This window comes from Schistocerca gregaria, unplaced genomic scaffold (genome assembly GCF_023897955.1).
Source record: "Schistocerca gregaria isolate iqSchGreg1 unplaced genomic scaffold, iqSchGreg1.2 ptg000097l, whole genome shotgun sequence".
Lineage (NCBI taxonomy): Eukaryota > Metazoa > Arthropoda > Insecta > Orthoptera > Acrididae > Schistocerca > Schistocerca gregaria.
This window is the reverse complement of record NW_026061713.1, coordinates 1,592,512-1,606,287: the sequence shown is the minus strand read 5'-3', so window position 1 is coordinate 1,606,287 and position 13,776 is coordinate 1,592,512. Positions and strand designations below refer to the sequence as shown.

At 41.2% G+C, this 13,776-nt stretch overlaps 1 pseudogene; it reads left to right on the top strand.

The window, feature by feature from the left end:
- Positions 1–7,783, top strand: part of LOC126301747 (kanadaptin-like) — a 227,418-nt pseudogene extending 219,635 nt beyond the window's left edge.
- Positions 7,784–13,776: the final 5,993 nt, after the last annotated feature.

Here is a 13,776-nt window from a genome sequence, read left to right as displayed (position 1 = left end):
CTAGGCATTCACCATATCCACACCCTGCCATTAGATTGCCACCTTGTGTACCGTGATTCGTCACTCCACACTATGTTTTTCCACTGTTCAATTGTCCAATGTTTACGCTTTTTACAGCAAGCAAGTTATCGTGTGGCATTTACCGGTGTGATGTGTAGCTTATGAGCAGTCGGTCGACCATGAAATCCAAGTTTCTTCACCTCCTGCCTAAATGTCGTCGTACTTGCAGTGGATCCCGATGCAGTTTGGAATTCCTGTATCATGGTTTGGATAGATGTCTGCCTGTTACACATTATGACCCTCTTCAACTGTTGGCGGTCTCTGTCAGTCAACAGACGAGGTTGGCCTCTATGCTTTTGTGCTGTACATGTCCCTTCACGTTTCCACTTCACTATCACATCGGAAACAATGGACCTAGGGATGTTTAGGAGTGTGTAAATCTCTCGTACTGACATATGTCACAAGTTATACCCGGTCACCTGACCACATTCGAAGTGCATTATTTCCACGGAGCGCCCTATTCTGTTCTCTCATAATGTCTAATGACTACTGAGGTCCCTGATATGGAGTACCAGGCAGTAGGTGACAGCACAATGCACCTAATGTGAAAATGTATGTTTTTGGGGGTGTCCGGATACTTTTGATCACATAGTGTAACTGGGGTTCATGGATAATGGCTACATCCACATCCTCTCTTCCCAAAAGATGGCTCGAGACAGTACTTACTTCACTTACTATGTTGCAGGTTTATCTGGAACACTTTCATCCACCAATTTGTTACCATTGTTGCTTCCGATGTCCTTAATTACCTGAAAGTAACCTACAGGAACCATAAATACAGTTTCAAGTCCAGTTCTTGCATTGCTTTAGGGGATTCCTCACTGACTTGCACCACAATGGCTTGGCACTCAAATTAAACCTTGCAGTTGATTACCTTCCAGTCATCTGTCAAGAGATCCTGGTTCTGCACTTATACTTTCTAGAAAAGAGTTACTGGAGGAAGAGCCTTAGGAAGTTGTGGTACCCAAATTGATATCTTTGGGGTTTTCAAGAGTTCCTCTGCCGGCTTGACTAGCAGCTTCACCTCCTGCCACAGCGATATCTTGGGCACCGTATCATTAAGTCAGTATATTGTTCCCAACCCTTAGGAGATAGACACTCTGATGTTGGAGCATAGACTTGTGTCTTCCCCAATCTTTTCAAAGATTGAACTAGCCACTCTGGTTTCAATGTTATATTGATCAGCAGATATCCTGTTGAATGACTGTTATCCCAAAAACCATGACGTGAAAACTGAATAAAAATTTGCTGCTTAAATAATTAAAAGAAAATTTTTAAAGAATGATTGCAAAAAAATTGGAATGTACACATATCCTGAGTGAACATACTTCTTTTTCTTGTTACCACTATTGTGCATAGAGCTTGGTATGACAATACTGGTTCCAGATCGCCCCTCTTCTGCTCACGCAAATTATTCTTGCCTGCTTCTATCCTCTCAATGCAGGATTGTCGGCGCATCGCGGAGTGATGAACAGACAGGTATCGTCACCGTGAATGCACGAATAAACTTTGCTATCTTGATAACATTCTTTAATACAATCTAAAGCACAATTGGAATACACACTTCTGAACAATAACGGTGCGGTGGAACTTGTCACACTTCCACCCGCTACCACTTATAGAGACAGACAGAAGAATTTAAATCAATTAAAAAATTGAAGAGCATCTCTCTACCTCTATTGTTTCAATGCCAATGTTATCAATGGTACAACATTTTATATATGTAGACACACATATCTTATATGTATAAGAAGAAAAGAAAGAAAATAATAATAATAATAATAATAATAATAATAATAATAATAATAATAATAATAATAATATGTTACATTATAGACTGCAAAAAATCTGTCTTCTCTCCTGATTTGTGTCTTGGCTTTTTCTGGATCTGGTTACCTTGAGAAGTGGGAGTATTTGGACTCCTCTGTTTTTCCCTGTTTTGGTAGTGGAAGCAGCCTGTTTATCCCCTTTACTCTGGGACAGTCAGTCAGTCTCTCTCTCTGTCTCTCTCTCTTCCCCCCCCCCCCCCCCCCAACTTTTTTTTTTTTTTTTTTTTTTTTTTTTTTTTTTTTTTTTTTTTTTTTTTAAATGGTTCAAGGCCTTTTAATGCCCTCCATCTATTCTTCATATGCCTCACATTTTTCTCTTTTCCCCCTCTGAGCCCCACACAAGAATTTGATCTTGATCTGGTCCAACTTCCCAGTGATGTCTGCCACTACTTGAGCTGGTCAGTGATGTGATTCATTTGCAGAAATGACTTCCATCAGTTCTAAATCCAGTGTTTGGGTATTTGCGGTATCATCAAGTCCCTCAGTTTTTAAGTGTTTTCTGTGTTCTCCATTTTATTCCCTTGAGAATTAGGGATATGTCAGTTACCAGTGGAGCCACACACAAGTGTAAGGCTAAGTACTCATCGAGGTCACGCAGAATTCCTGAGGTTCATTTATCCCCCTTAGCATGGATCAAGTCTCATCTTGGCTTGGGTACCTATTGAGTTGGAAATGGCTGTGGGAAGAGATGTGTGAAGCACACATTGTTAGGTTCATCTACATGTACATCTACCTGGGCCAAGTGTCTGCCTTGGAAGACCATGTCAGTAGTTACACTATCGCCAGCACAGTCCTGAGCTTCACACGAACATGTGAACACCTCCACCACAAGTTCAGTGTTACGATAAGGCAATGGAGGGGAACCTTATTGATTGCAGTGTTTCTTACATCTAAAGTACTTCCAAAGCTTTTTTTTTAATAAAAAAAAAACAGTCTGAATGAATAGATTATGACGTTCTAATGGTGTTATTCTTTGAAAGACTAAAATAAAAATATAAACAATTGTACTATCTAGTGTGAAATGCTCAGTGTACAACTGTGAATTGCGCAGTGGCAGAACAGTTATAACCTTGTACAGACTCCATAAACTTTCAGAAAAAGTAGTGCCGCATAATATTTTTCCAGTACATGATCTAATTTTGTGAGTTCTTGCTTTCTTTAGGAAAGAAATGCACTATAAAGTGGAATGCATTGGAAAAGTACACTCTCATCAGCTGAGTGCGTAAAGTAAATTGCTAGAGGTTTTCTATTCCAGGAAAAAAAGTGAGACAAGGAAAATATAGAAGTACATCTATTGACAGCTCCCTTACAGCAAAGAAGTGGAAGAATGAACCACCTACTCCAAACCCTGTGACGTGCATATTGTGGATATGAAAAGAAGATGCAAAGTTCCATCATATAATGGAATAATCAGAGAGAAGTGTGTAAAATGAAAAGAGAGACATAGATTTCACTGCAGATAAGAAATGTTTCTTGAAATTCTACACTGAGTGGTAATAATAATAATAATAGAAGCTAGTCAGGAGTACAAAAAACATGTTTTTTAATTGGACAGATAAAACAACTACTCACCAGGTGATGACAGGAGAATACACACATAAAAGAAGCTGATATTTACACAAGCTTTTGGAGCCACTGCTCCTCCGTCCGGCAGAAGGGTTGAAGGGGAAAGAAAAAAGAGGGGTGAAGGAAAAGGACTGTAGAGGTTTAGGAAAAAAGGTATATTTTGGAAAAGTCACCCAGAACTGCAGGTCAGGTTGAGAATGAAAGACTGTTTGTGGGGGACTGCACCAGACAAGATTTGAAAGCCTGAGAATTAAAAGTGCAAGACGGGGTAAAATGCAAAGCAGAGATTACTGCAAAAACATTGTGCATGTGTTAATAAGGGTGGAATGCTAAGTTCATTGTACATAACAGAGACGGGAGGGGGAGAGCGAAAAATGGACAGGTCACAAAATTAAAGATGTAGAAAATTAAAACTGAGTGAAGAAATGCATATTCATTGTGAAGAAATACTGAGACGGAAGAAATTAACATAAATTAAAGCCAGGTGGGTGACGAGAACCGAGAACATAGCGTAGCATATTGTAGCGCCTAAAGAGTTTAGAGAATCTGATGTCTGGAGGAAGAACCCCGATGGTGCGTGTGGGTGAAATAGGCACTGAGGTCACAACTGTCATGTTCTAGAGTGTGCTGTGCAACAGGAAATTGTGTGTTGCTGGTGTACATCCTCTGCCTATATCGCTTCACCGTAGTCTTGCCGAACAGGATTTTCGTAACAGCTGACAGCTGGTAGATGACGTGTCGTTCTGTAGATCTGTCCTATTTGTGGCATACACCTTGCTTGTCACCATTGGTGCCACCTACCTCTATACGCACAGTATCCGGCACGGTAGACAGTCCGTTGTGGAGGTGTCATCATATACCCTCTCGGTCATAACCTTCTGATTATGCAGGGATCATATTACTGATGCCTGAGCTGCAACCTCTCTACATATGCCACGGGGTAGATGTCCATCATCTCTGGACACTCAGACTCCCGGCAATGGCCATCACACCAGGTGGCCTTTCCTGGGGCTGAGTGGCACCTGTGGGAAGAGCCCCTACTCAGAGTGGGTGGTGTCAGGGTGGATGACCCACAATGAAGCGGACAAAGTCACCTTTCGCTGGGGACCGAATGGTCCCAGCACTCTCTAAGAAAGGGAATGTAGAATACAATTCTACGACATACGACCCCCAAGTCACTCCCCTCCGTAGCTATACTGTGGGAGAAACATAGGGCTATGAAAAGAAGAGAGCCATATTTGTCTTGTTACTTAGTGTGCAGCAGAACGATGGGGACTCCTTTCTGGTTAAGAAGCCTCTTTTTTTGTTGAGCACCTGGAAGATAAATTTGGGGAAGTGACAGCTCTATTCACAACATGCAGTGGAGCAGTCCTGATTCAGATGGACTTCCTAGCCCATTTAAAGAAATTATGCCTCAAACCATGTGTTTTCGAGAGCACTTTCATCTTACGTTCACTCCATCTTCAGATGTTCACATTTATTTACGCATCATTAACATTGTTTCTTTATGTGTTAAAATAGCTGCAAAATTATGCAGTGCCTAGCTCTCACTACCGTCAATTTCTTCTGCAGGCTGGATTGAAACAAACTATTAACAGAAGAATTGCATCTGCAACTCAAAGTGTCATCTTTATGGTGAGAAGCAATCTATCCTTTTCATTATAATTTTTATCTGTTGCAACTGTGCAGCATGAATTCAGAAGGAATTACAGAAAATAACCACTATGTAAACAGAACATTGTGTGTTGGTATTGATAATGTGAGAATACTGATTGAGCTGTGAACAGAAAAGTACCAGTCAGTCAAGTATGCCAGATGCAAATGTGTAGAGAACTAGCTAAATTTCATATGGAGTCCAAAACAATCAATGGTCCACAGAAGGCACAAACTGTGGAATGCTGCAGCAAACTGTGTGGAAGGTTTTGTGATGATGGTTGCATTTCAAACAGTATATTTTGCGTCTTGTGCAACAATTAAAACCAGAAGATTATGGCCATCACCAATTTTGCATCACAGTGCAGCATGTAGTGAGTCAAGACTTTCCACGTAAATTGTGGAACCGCTCGACCTTCTGCCGCCTCGAACCCCGATGTTTTAAAGATAAGTGTGAGAAAGCCTGTTTACTGCGCAACACATGTCTGTGTGTGCAGGATTGACGTTTGTCATGGGAGGACAGGAGCAAGCAGCACCGACAAGTGTTTGCCGTTCACGCCTTGGGAGCTGTATTCAAAGGTCAAGAAGTGATTGTGTAATATTCCGTGGTTTATGGTACAGTGTTAATTGTTAAAGAATACAGACATTCACTTACTTCATGTATGGGACTCACTAGAGGCAAGACATGTTAAAAACTTCTGGTGGTTATTAAACCAACCATGATATAAGTGTATATTAATAGAGTCTAATGTTTGATGACTGAGTTGGCTTAACAGATGTCAAATGTTTATACAAGAATTGGTAAAGTGGTTTCCAGTGGAAGTGAAAATATACCATGATCGAACTGAAAGTTTTCTACGATTACCCAATTATTTCAAAAGTAGAGTCTTTTAAATTCCTATAACCAGCCATAGCCTTTGGAGAAGAAGCTTTTGGGAGCTCGACATAGTTGATTATCCAGAGAAGAGGATCGGCTAGACCTGTGATGTAAGTCAACTGATGAAGGGGGGGTGTGAATTGTGAATGCAATCCAGTTTTGCACTGCTCCTCGTATCGTCAAAATGTTAGAAGGAATCACTTAAGGATGTAAATTTCACCTCCAACCTGATATCCAGCAACAAGCAACCTTTCTTGTAACTGAAAATGTTAATCACCATTGTGAGAAATTGTGGTACACAAATAAGATACACCAAAACTTAACATTTTCTGTGCAGTGGCACAGATGAAACTGTATAGCCTGCTTTTCTTCTGTGAGAAGACTGATGGGCACTTCTGACTTTTACATGTAGCAGTTATGGTAGTTTCCTAGAATTTTATCTTCCAACAAGATAGGGCACGGCATTATTAGAGCATCAGTGTTCATCACTACCTAAATGACAAACTTCTGCATCAATGTGTTGAGGTAATCAGTAAGATGAAGGCACTTGTGGAACATTTCTTTCATGTAAAATGCAAACTTGATGAGTTTACTGTTCTGTTCATGCATCAGTCATACTTGTACATGTAATACGTTGGAAAAAATTAGTAAATGATTTATAGTAGCCCTGTATTTTTACACTGATAGAGAAATGTTTTTCTCGCTGTCAGGAAACCGTTTAGTTTAATGAGATCACTGTTAGTTCAGAATGTGAAATACTGTAAGGAGAGCCATCTTTGTGTGAATATTTCTGCAGTGCAATTAATGTTTTAAATGCAAAGTCTTGTAACATTTTGTGAAAGCTTCTTGTTGTGCTCCACAAGCAGGAATAGATTATTTTTGTTTACTGCCAGTGGGTGGGAATAATTGCTTATACATCGAAGATGAATAGTCTGTAAAAGTTTTATTATAAATAAGTGAAATAGGTTGCACTGCTATCTTTTAACAACCAACAGATGCACCATTCAGAGTACAGATAATTCAGAATGAGCATTAGTATTGAAGATCCACTAAGTTAAAATTTTTAACCTTCAGCACAGTGATCTTGATTATAAAACTTCTGTATTCTGTCTCAATGTATCAGGGAATTTCAGACTATACTCAGCTGCAGAGTGGTGTTCTATTCTAATTTCCTTATTGTTTTGTTCAACTGCTTTCTCTTTCGAGTTGCTTACAATCTTCTTTCTTTTTTTTCCAGGGAAAATGGCACAGAAAATGGACTATGATTACGATGAATCCAACCCAGATTATTCAGTTTGGGTTCCCCCAGAAGGCCAGACAGGTGATGGTCGTACAAAGCTCAATGAAAAGTATGGGTACTAGATTGATTCCTGCCATGAGTGAAAAGTTATCAAAACGTGCACAGTTTTCCTCCCAATGTATATGCACTTCAAAGTACGCTGTGATAGTGCATGTGTTACCTGTTGACATACCTTGTTTGTGATTCTGGAGCAGTTATTTTCCCTTTCACAGATAGATAATAATTTGACAGTCTTCCTTTACTTGTAATGAAGAAATAAATAAAGCAAGGGAAAGGTAAACAGCACTTCTGAGTGAGATGAATTTATTATTTGTAACTACAGTGATGCTAAATTGGTACCGACATTTATGAAATGACAGACTTCACATTGACTTTGTTTCATTGGAATTATAAACATTGGGGTAATTATCATGCATGAAAATTTTTGTTGCTTTTCTTTATTTGTAAGAGTATGCATAACTGAGATTAATAAACAGATAAGTGGTTAAAGAGGATAAACATTTGTAATTTAATTAGTTTCTCTGCATTTTGAGTTGTTGGTGCCTTGAATACTCTTTGTACATGACATGAGACTAAAGTGTTTGCAGCAAGAGAAGAAGGTTGTACCATAACTGAAATCATAGCTTTAGTAGCTTACAGCACCATCAGTGACAGTGTTCTGTTGGGACTGATGTGAATTGTGTATTATTCATCTTATGGCGTACATTTGCAATCCATTTGGTCTGCATATAGGAGACATGTATGAATTCATCCACTGTGTAGTAGTACCTCAGTGTCAGTACCTCATATGGCTCTCTTTTAAGTGAACATAAATTCCTCTGCATTAACTTGTTCCCTTTTAATTTATTAAAAATTTCCATTCCCTTGTATTGAGATCCCTGGGCATACAGTCTGAGGTGGTGGGCGGGGAGCATAAAATTTTCTTTGTTTCTAGTATCATGTAAATGGACAAAATGGTTTCCCTCAAATAATTCATATCTGATGTACAAAAATGTAATAATCTCATTTACATATAAGGATGGCAGAGTTAATATTTTAAGTTTTCTAAATAATGGTCAACATGATTCGTTGTGATTTGCAGTGCACATATTTTGAATGATTCCGTATTTTTAGTATCTTTACTATGTTTGCTGAGTTACCACAAAAAACAATACCATACCTAATAATGAATTCGAAGTAGCTTGTATATGCTACTTTTTGTATGTCCATGTCAGTTGTAGTTGCCAATATTTGCATTGCAGATGCAAAGCTGCTCGATTTGTTTGCTAGGCATTCAATGTGTGCCTGCTAGCTCAAACTTTTATCTACATTTAAACCTAAGAATTTGAGTCAACTTCTCCTATACCTTAGTTGTTGTGTACAATCTTAATCTGCTCACATTTTGATTGTTTGGTATATGAATGATTTATAAAGTTCTAAAACCCTGAAGTAGAAAGAAAAGTTAAATCTCTGCAGTAGAAATTGTAGCTGAAAAAGCTCTTCTCTTAAACATAGTCTGTCATAGATGCCCGAGCAAAAAACTGTGCCCAGTAGTTGGAAGGAAACACAGGTCACATGTACAAGAATGATCCTCAAATCAGCTGTCAGTTTAAATGAAATCTTTATGTTGTAGAATCCTAGAACATTTTCTGAGCTTAAATGCAGTGTGATATGTCAAACAGAATGACACCTCCATACCAACCAGGTGAGACTCCATATACATCAGTCAAAACCTAACTCGCACTTTTCACACACGGCATTCTGAAAGCCAAAATGGTATAATGTTTCTTTTGACTACCAAAAGAGATTTATCATCAACTGACATGTTTTGGGAAAATCCCATCATCAGTCTGGCAGTTTGAAATATTTTATAAATGTGAAGGTTTGTCTATGAGTATGTTTGTTATTCCTTCATATTGAAACAGCTCAATGGATCTGGAAGAAATTTGGGATTGAGTTACCGTATGTCCTGAATTAACACAAAGGTTACTTTTAAAACTGAGTAGCACAAGATGTTTATTGATTTGAAGAATATAACTTGAAATATGGAAGGATAATTATGTTTGGAAAACCCTATTTACTCTTTGCTTTTGAACTGTATCATATTTGTGAAAATGCCTATATAACAGAGTTTAACATAATGCTTATACAGTCCTCAATGCGTTTAATCCACAATTCCATACAAGCCATTTCATTGTAGCTGCTGAGTGTCAATGTGTATCTTACAGCTCCTCCGACGCTTGAAGACCTATAGCAATGGTTTCATTTCAATGCCATTGACAGAGAGGCATCGTGCCTTTACATGTAGAACATGGTAGGCTTTGAGGCTGGATTTAATTAAAATATGCGAGTGTATCTGCTTGTAACAGGTGCACATGTGAGGACACGACATTGTTGCACATACAAATATTACAAAATATCTGCTGTGCCGAACTACAAATTGGTTATTTTCTTTCTTTGTCAAGTTAGTACATTTGCTACGTCTTTGTGCTGAAGCAAGTGGATGAATTTGGATAACTTTGGAAGGGTGATAGCCAATGCCCTGAAGTAACACATACGCTACCTTTATTTGGTAAAAAATAACTGCTCCCACGGGATGGTCAATGTGACTCCTGTTCCTATGGGATGGGTAACAAGATTAAATAGCTGTCCATGAAAGTTAGCAGCCAAATGAATTGTATTAATGTTATTGGAGATATTAGTTTTGAGAAATGAAATAATACATACATAAATCTAGGACAGAAGAAATATTCCTTTAGGATATTATCAAACAATGGAAAATCCTTGTTCATATGATCAGTTTTGATAAGCCTGTGCTTAGTCTAGTCTAAAGTTCGATCACAGTTTAAAACACTTTAAAAAATCCCCTTGTATTTATTGCAACTATGTACTGCCATTCAGGTTGTCATTGAGTAATACCGAGTTGGCACACGTCTGCCTCTTTGACCATTTCAGAGGCAAGCACAGACAATATCTGTTTGCCTGATGCCAAGGAGCTACATCTTCAGCTGTCTCAGAAGTATGCTCAAAGTCATGCATTCTACTTACTGTTGTCAAGTATGTGAATGCTCTGGTGTCTCAAATGCACACCGACATGCGAAGCATTCAGTGTTCTTCCAGTATGAAGCATCAGCCTGTGCCGAGGTTTCAGCCACTCTGTCATTTGCCTGACACTCTACCTGCTCAATTCTCCACTTGTTGCTGTATAGCTATCTTCACAGCTCAAACTCATTGGGAGCTCTGTGAAACAGTAATGGCTAAACTGAGGAACTCATGAAGTGAGATATCTGACTTTTTTGGCGCACAACTACAATGGTCATTAGCGCCCTGACTAATTTAGGAATGTACCGCGAGGCACAAGGTTAAAACTGCAACTAAAAGGGTCAACACTATAAAAGACGTATTAATAGGCATAGGATTAAAAAACTACAGAATAATCAAACGTCCTTAGACAGGTGTGTCAAGTTGATAAAACGAAGAACGCGAGCAGCAGCTCCTGGGTCATCCGCTAAAATGGCATCCAGAGTACATGACAGGCCAAGATCAAGACGCAGCGTAGTAAAATCCGGACAGGACGTTAAAATGTGGTGGACCATCAGCAATTGCCCACATGGACAGAACGGCACCGGCGCTGCCGACAGCAGATGGCGATGGCTGAACTGGCAGTGTCCAATTCGTAGCCGGGCCAAAACGACCTCCTCCCGCCGAGAAGAATGTGAGGAGGACGTCCAAGCTGCGGGAAGAGGTTTCAAGGCCCAAAGCCTGTTGTCCGTAAGTGCAGCCCAATCGACATGCCACAGCGATAAAATGCGCCGACAAATGACCGTGCTACAATCTGATGAAGGGACACAACAAGAAGCCGTCCGAGGCTGGAGGACCGCAGCCTTGGCCGCGGCATCTGCGGCTTCGTTCCCAGGGATACCGACATGGCCAGGAACCCACATAAAGCTAACTGGAGACCCGTCGTGCACCAGCTGCTGAAGAGAGCGTTGGATCCGGTGCACAAAAGGGTGAACTGGATACTGATCACTGAGGCTCTGGATGGCACTCAGAGAATCGGAGCAGATGATATAATCAGAAAATCGGAGCAGATGACATAATCAGAGAATCGGAGCAGATGACATAAACAGCATGTCGGTGGCGGCAGATGTAAAGAACAGCCTGGTAGAGGGCAAAGAGCTCAGCTGTGAAGACCGAACAATGGCCATGTAGCTGGTATTTGAAACTTTGTGCCCAGATAATAAAAGAACACCCGACCCCGTCATTGGTCTTAGAGCCATCTGTATAAATGAAAGTCATATTAATGAACTTCGAACGAAATTCGATAAAATGGGAGTGGTATACTGAACCGGGGGTAACCTCCTTTGGGAGGGAGCGGAGGTCAAGGTGAACGCGAACATGAGCCTGGAGCCAAGGTGGCGTGTGGCTCTCGCCCACTCTAAAGGTTGCAGGGAAGTGAAAAATCAAGGAGTTGAAGGAGGCGACAAAAGCAAACTCCAGGGGGTAGCAGGGCAGAGACATACAACCCGTATTGACGGTCGAGAGAGTCGTCAAAAAACGAACGATACGGTGGGTGGTCGGGCATTGACAGTAGCCAACAGGCGTAACGACAAAGCAGTATATTGCGCCAGTAGGTGAGTGGCAATTCACCGGCTTCAGCATGAAGACTCTCGACGGGACTAGTATAAAACGCTCTGATCGCAAGCCGTAAACCCCGATGTTGTATGGAGTTGAGGCGGCGTAAGATGGACGGCCGTGCAGAGGAGTATACAAAGCACCCATAATCCAGCTTGGAGTGGACGATCGACCGATATAGGCGAAGTAGGACGGTTCGATCCGCTTCCCACGACGTGCCACTGAGAACATGGAGGACATTTAGAGAACGGGTACAACGGGCAGCCAAATATGACACATGTAGAGACCAACTAAGTTTCCTGTCAAATGTAAGACCTAAAAATTTTGTTGCCTCTACGAATGGGAGAGCAATGGGACGAGTCGTAAGGACGGTGGGAGAAACTCTTTGTAGCGCCAGAAGTTAATACAGACTGTTTTCTCGGCAGAAAAATGGAAGCCATTGGCGACACTCCAGGAGTAAAGACGGTCAAGAGAACGGTGAAGACAGCGCTCCAGGAAACATGTATGCTGCGCACTGCAATGGATGGCAAAATCGTCAACGAAAAGGGAGCCTGATACATCATCTGGGAGGCAATCCATTATTGGATTGATCGCTATGGCGAAGAGAGCGACGCTCAAAACGGAGCCCTGTGGCACCCCAGTCTCCTGGCGAAAGGTGTCTGACACGACAAAACCCACACGTACCCTGAACTGTCGATCCATTAAAAAGGAACAAATAAAAAGAGGGAGGCGACCGCGAAAGCCCCATGTATGCATGGTGCGGAGAATGCCTGCCCTCCAACAGGTGTCGTAAGCCTTCTCCAAATCAAAGAACACAGCCGCGGTCGGGCACTTCTGCGAGAAGTTATTCATAATGAAGGTTGACAAGGTAACCTGATGGTCAACAGCAGAGCGGCGCCTACGAAATCCACATTGTACATTGGTAAGTAGGCGTCGAGATTCGAGCAGCCAAACCAAACGAGAGTTAACCATTCGCTCCATCACCTTACAGACACAGCTGGTAAGCGAGATGGGTCGATAACTGGAAGGCAAGTGCTTGTCCTTCCCTGGCTTAGGACTCGGTACAACAATAGACTCGCGCCAGCATGCGGGAACATGTCCCTCAATCCAGATACGATTGTAAGTACGAAGAAGGAAACCTTTACCCGCAAGAGAAAGGTTCTTCAGCATCTGAATATGATGAATATGAATAGAATCAGGCCCCGGAGCGGAGGACCGTGACCAGGCAAGTGCATTTTCGAGTTCCCGCATGGTGAATGGTGAATGAGGCATTCTGTAATCTGTGGACCTTGAGAGTGTTAATGAAACACAGAAATTGCATCGGGATTGAATACAACAGGCACCATGCCGACTTTTCTCCATGGGAGTAATGTCTCAAACTGTCTATTGCCTGATCGATTCCTGGAAGACGAGTAGTAGTTCCCGAAGCACAGCTGGAGGCTTCCTGTAATCTGTTGACCTTCACAGTGTTGCTGAAATACAGAAATCGTGTCGGGATTGAATACAACAATCACCATTCTGACTTTTGTCAATGGGAGTAATGTCTCAAACTGTCTATGCTTTGATCGACTCCTGGAAGACCGGTAGTAGTTTCCATAGCACAGCTGGAGGCTACCTGTAAGCTGTGAACCTTCGCAGTGTTCTGAAACACAGAAATTGAATCGATATTGAATACAACAGTTTCCATGCCGACTTTTGTCCATGGGAGTAATGTCACATACTGTCTATGCTTTGATCGATTCCTGGAAAACCAGTAAGAGTTTCCGAAGCACAGCTGAAAACTTCCTGTAATATATGGAACTACACAGTGTTGATGAAACACAGAAATTGCATCGGGATTGAATACAATCGGGCCCATTCCGACTTTTGTCAATGGG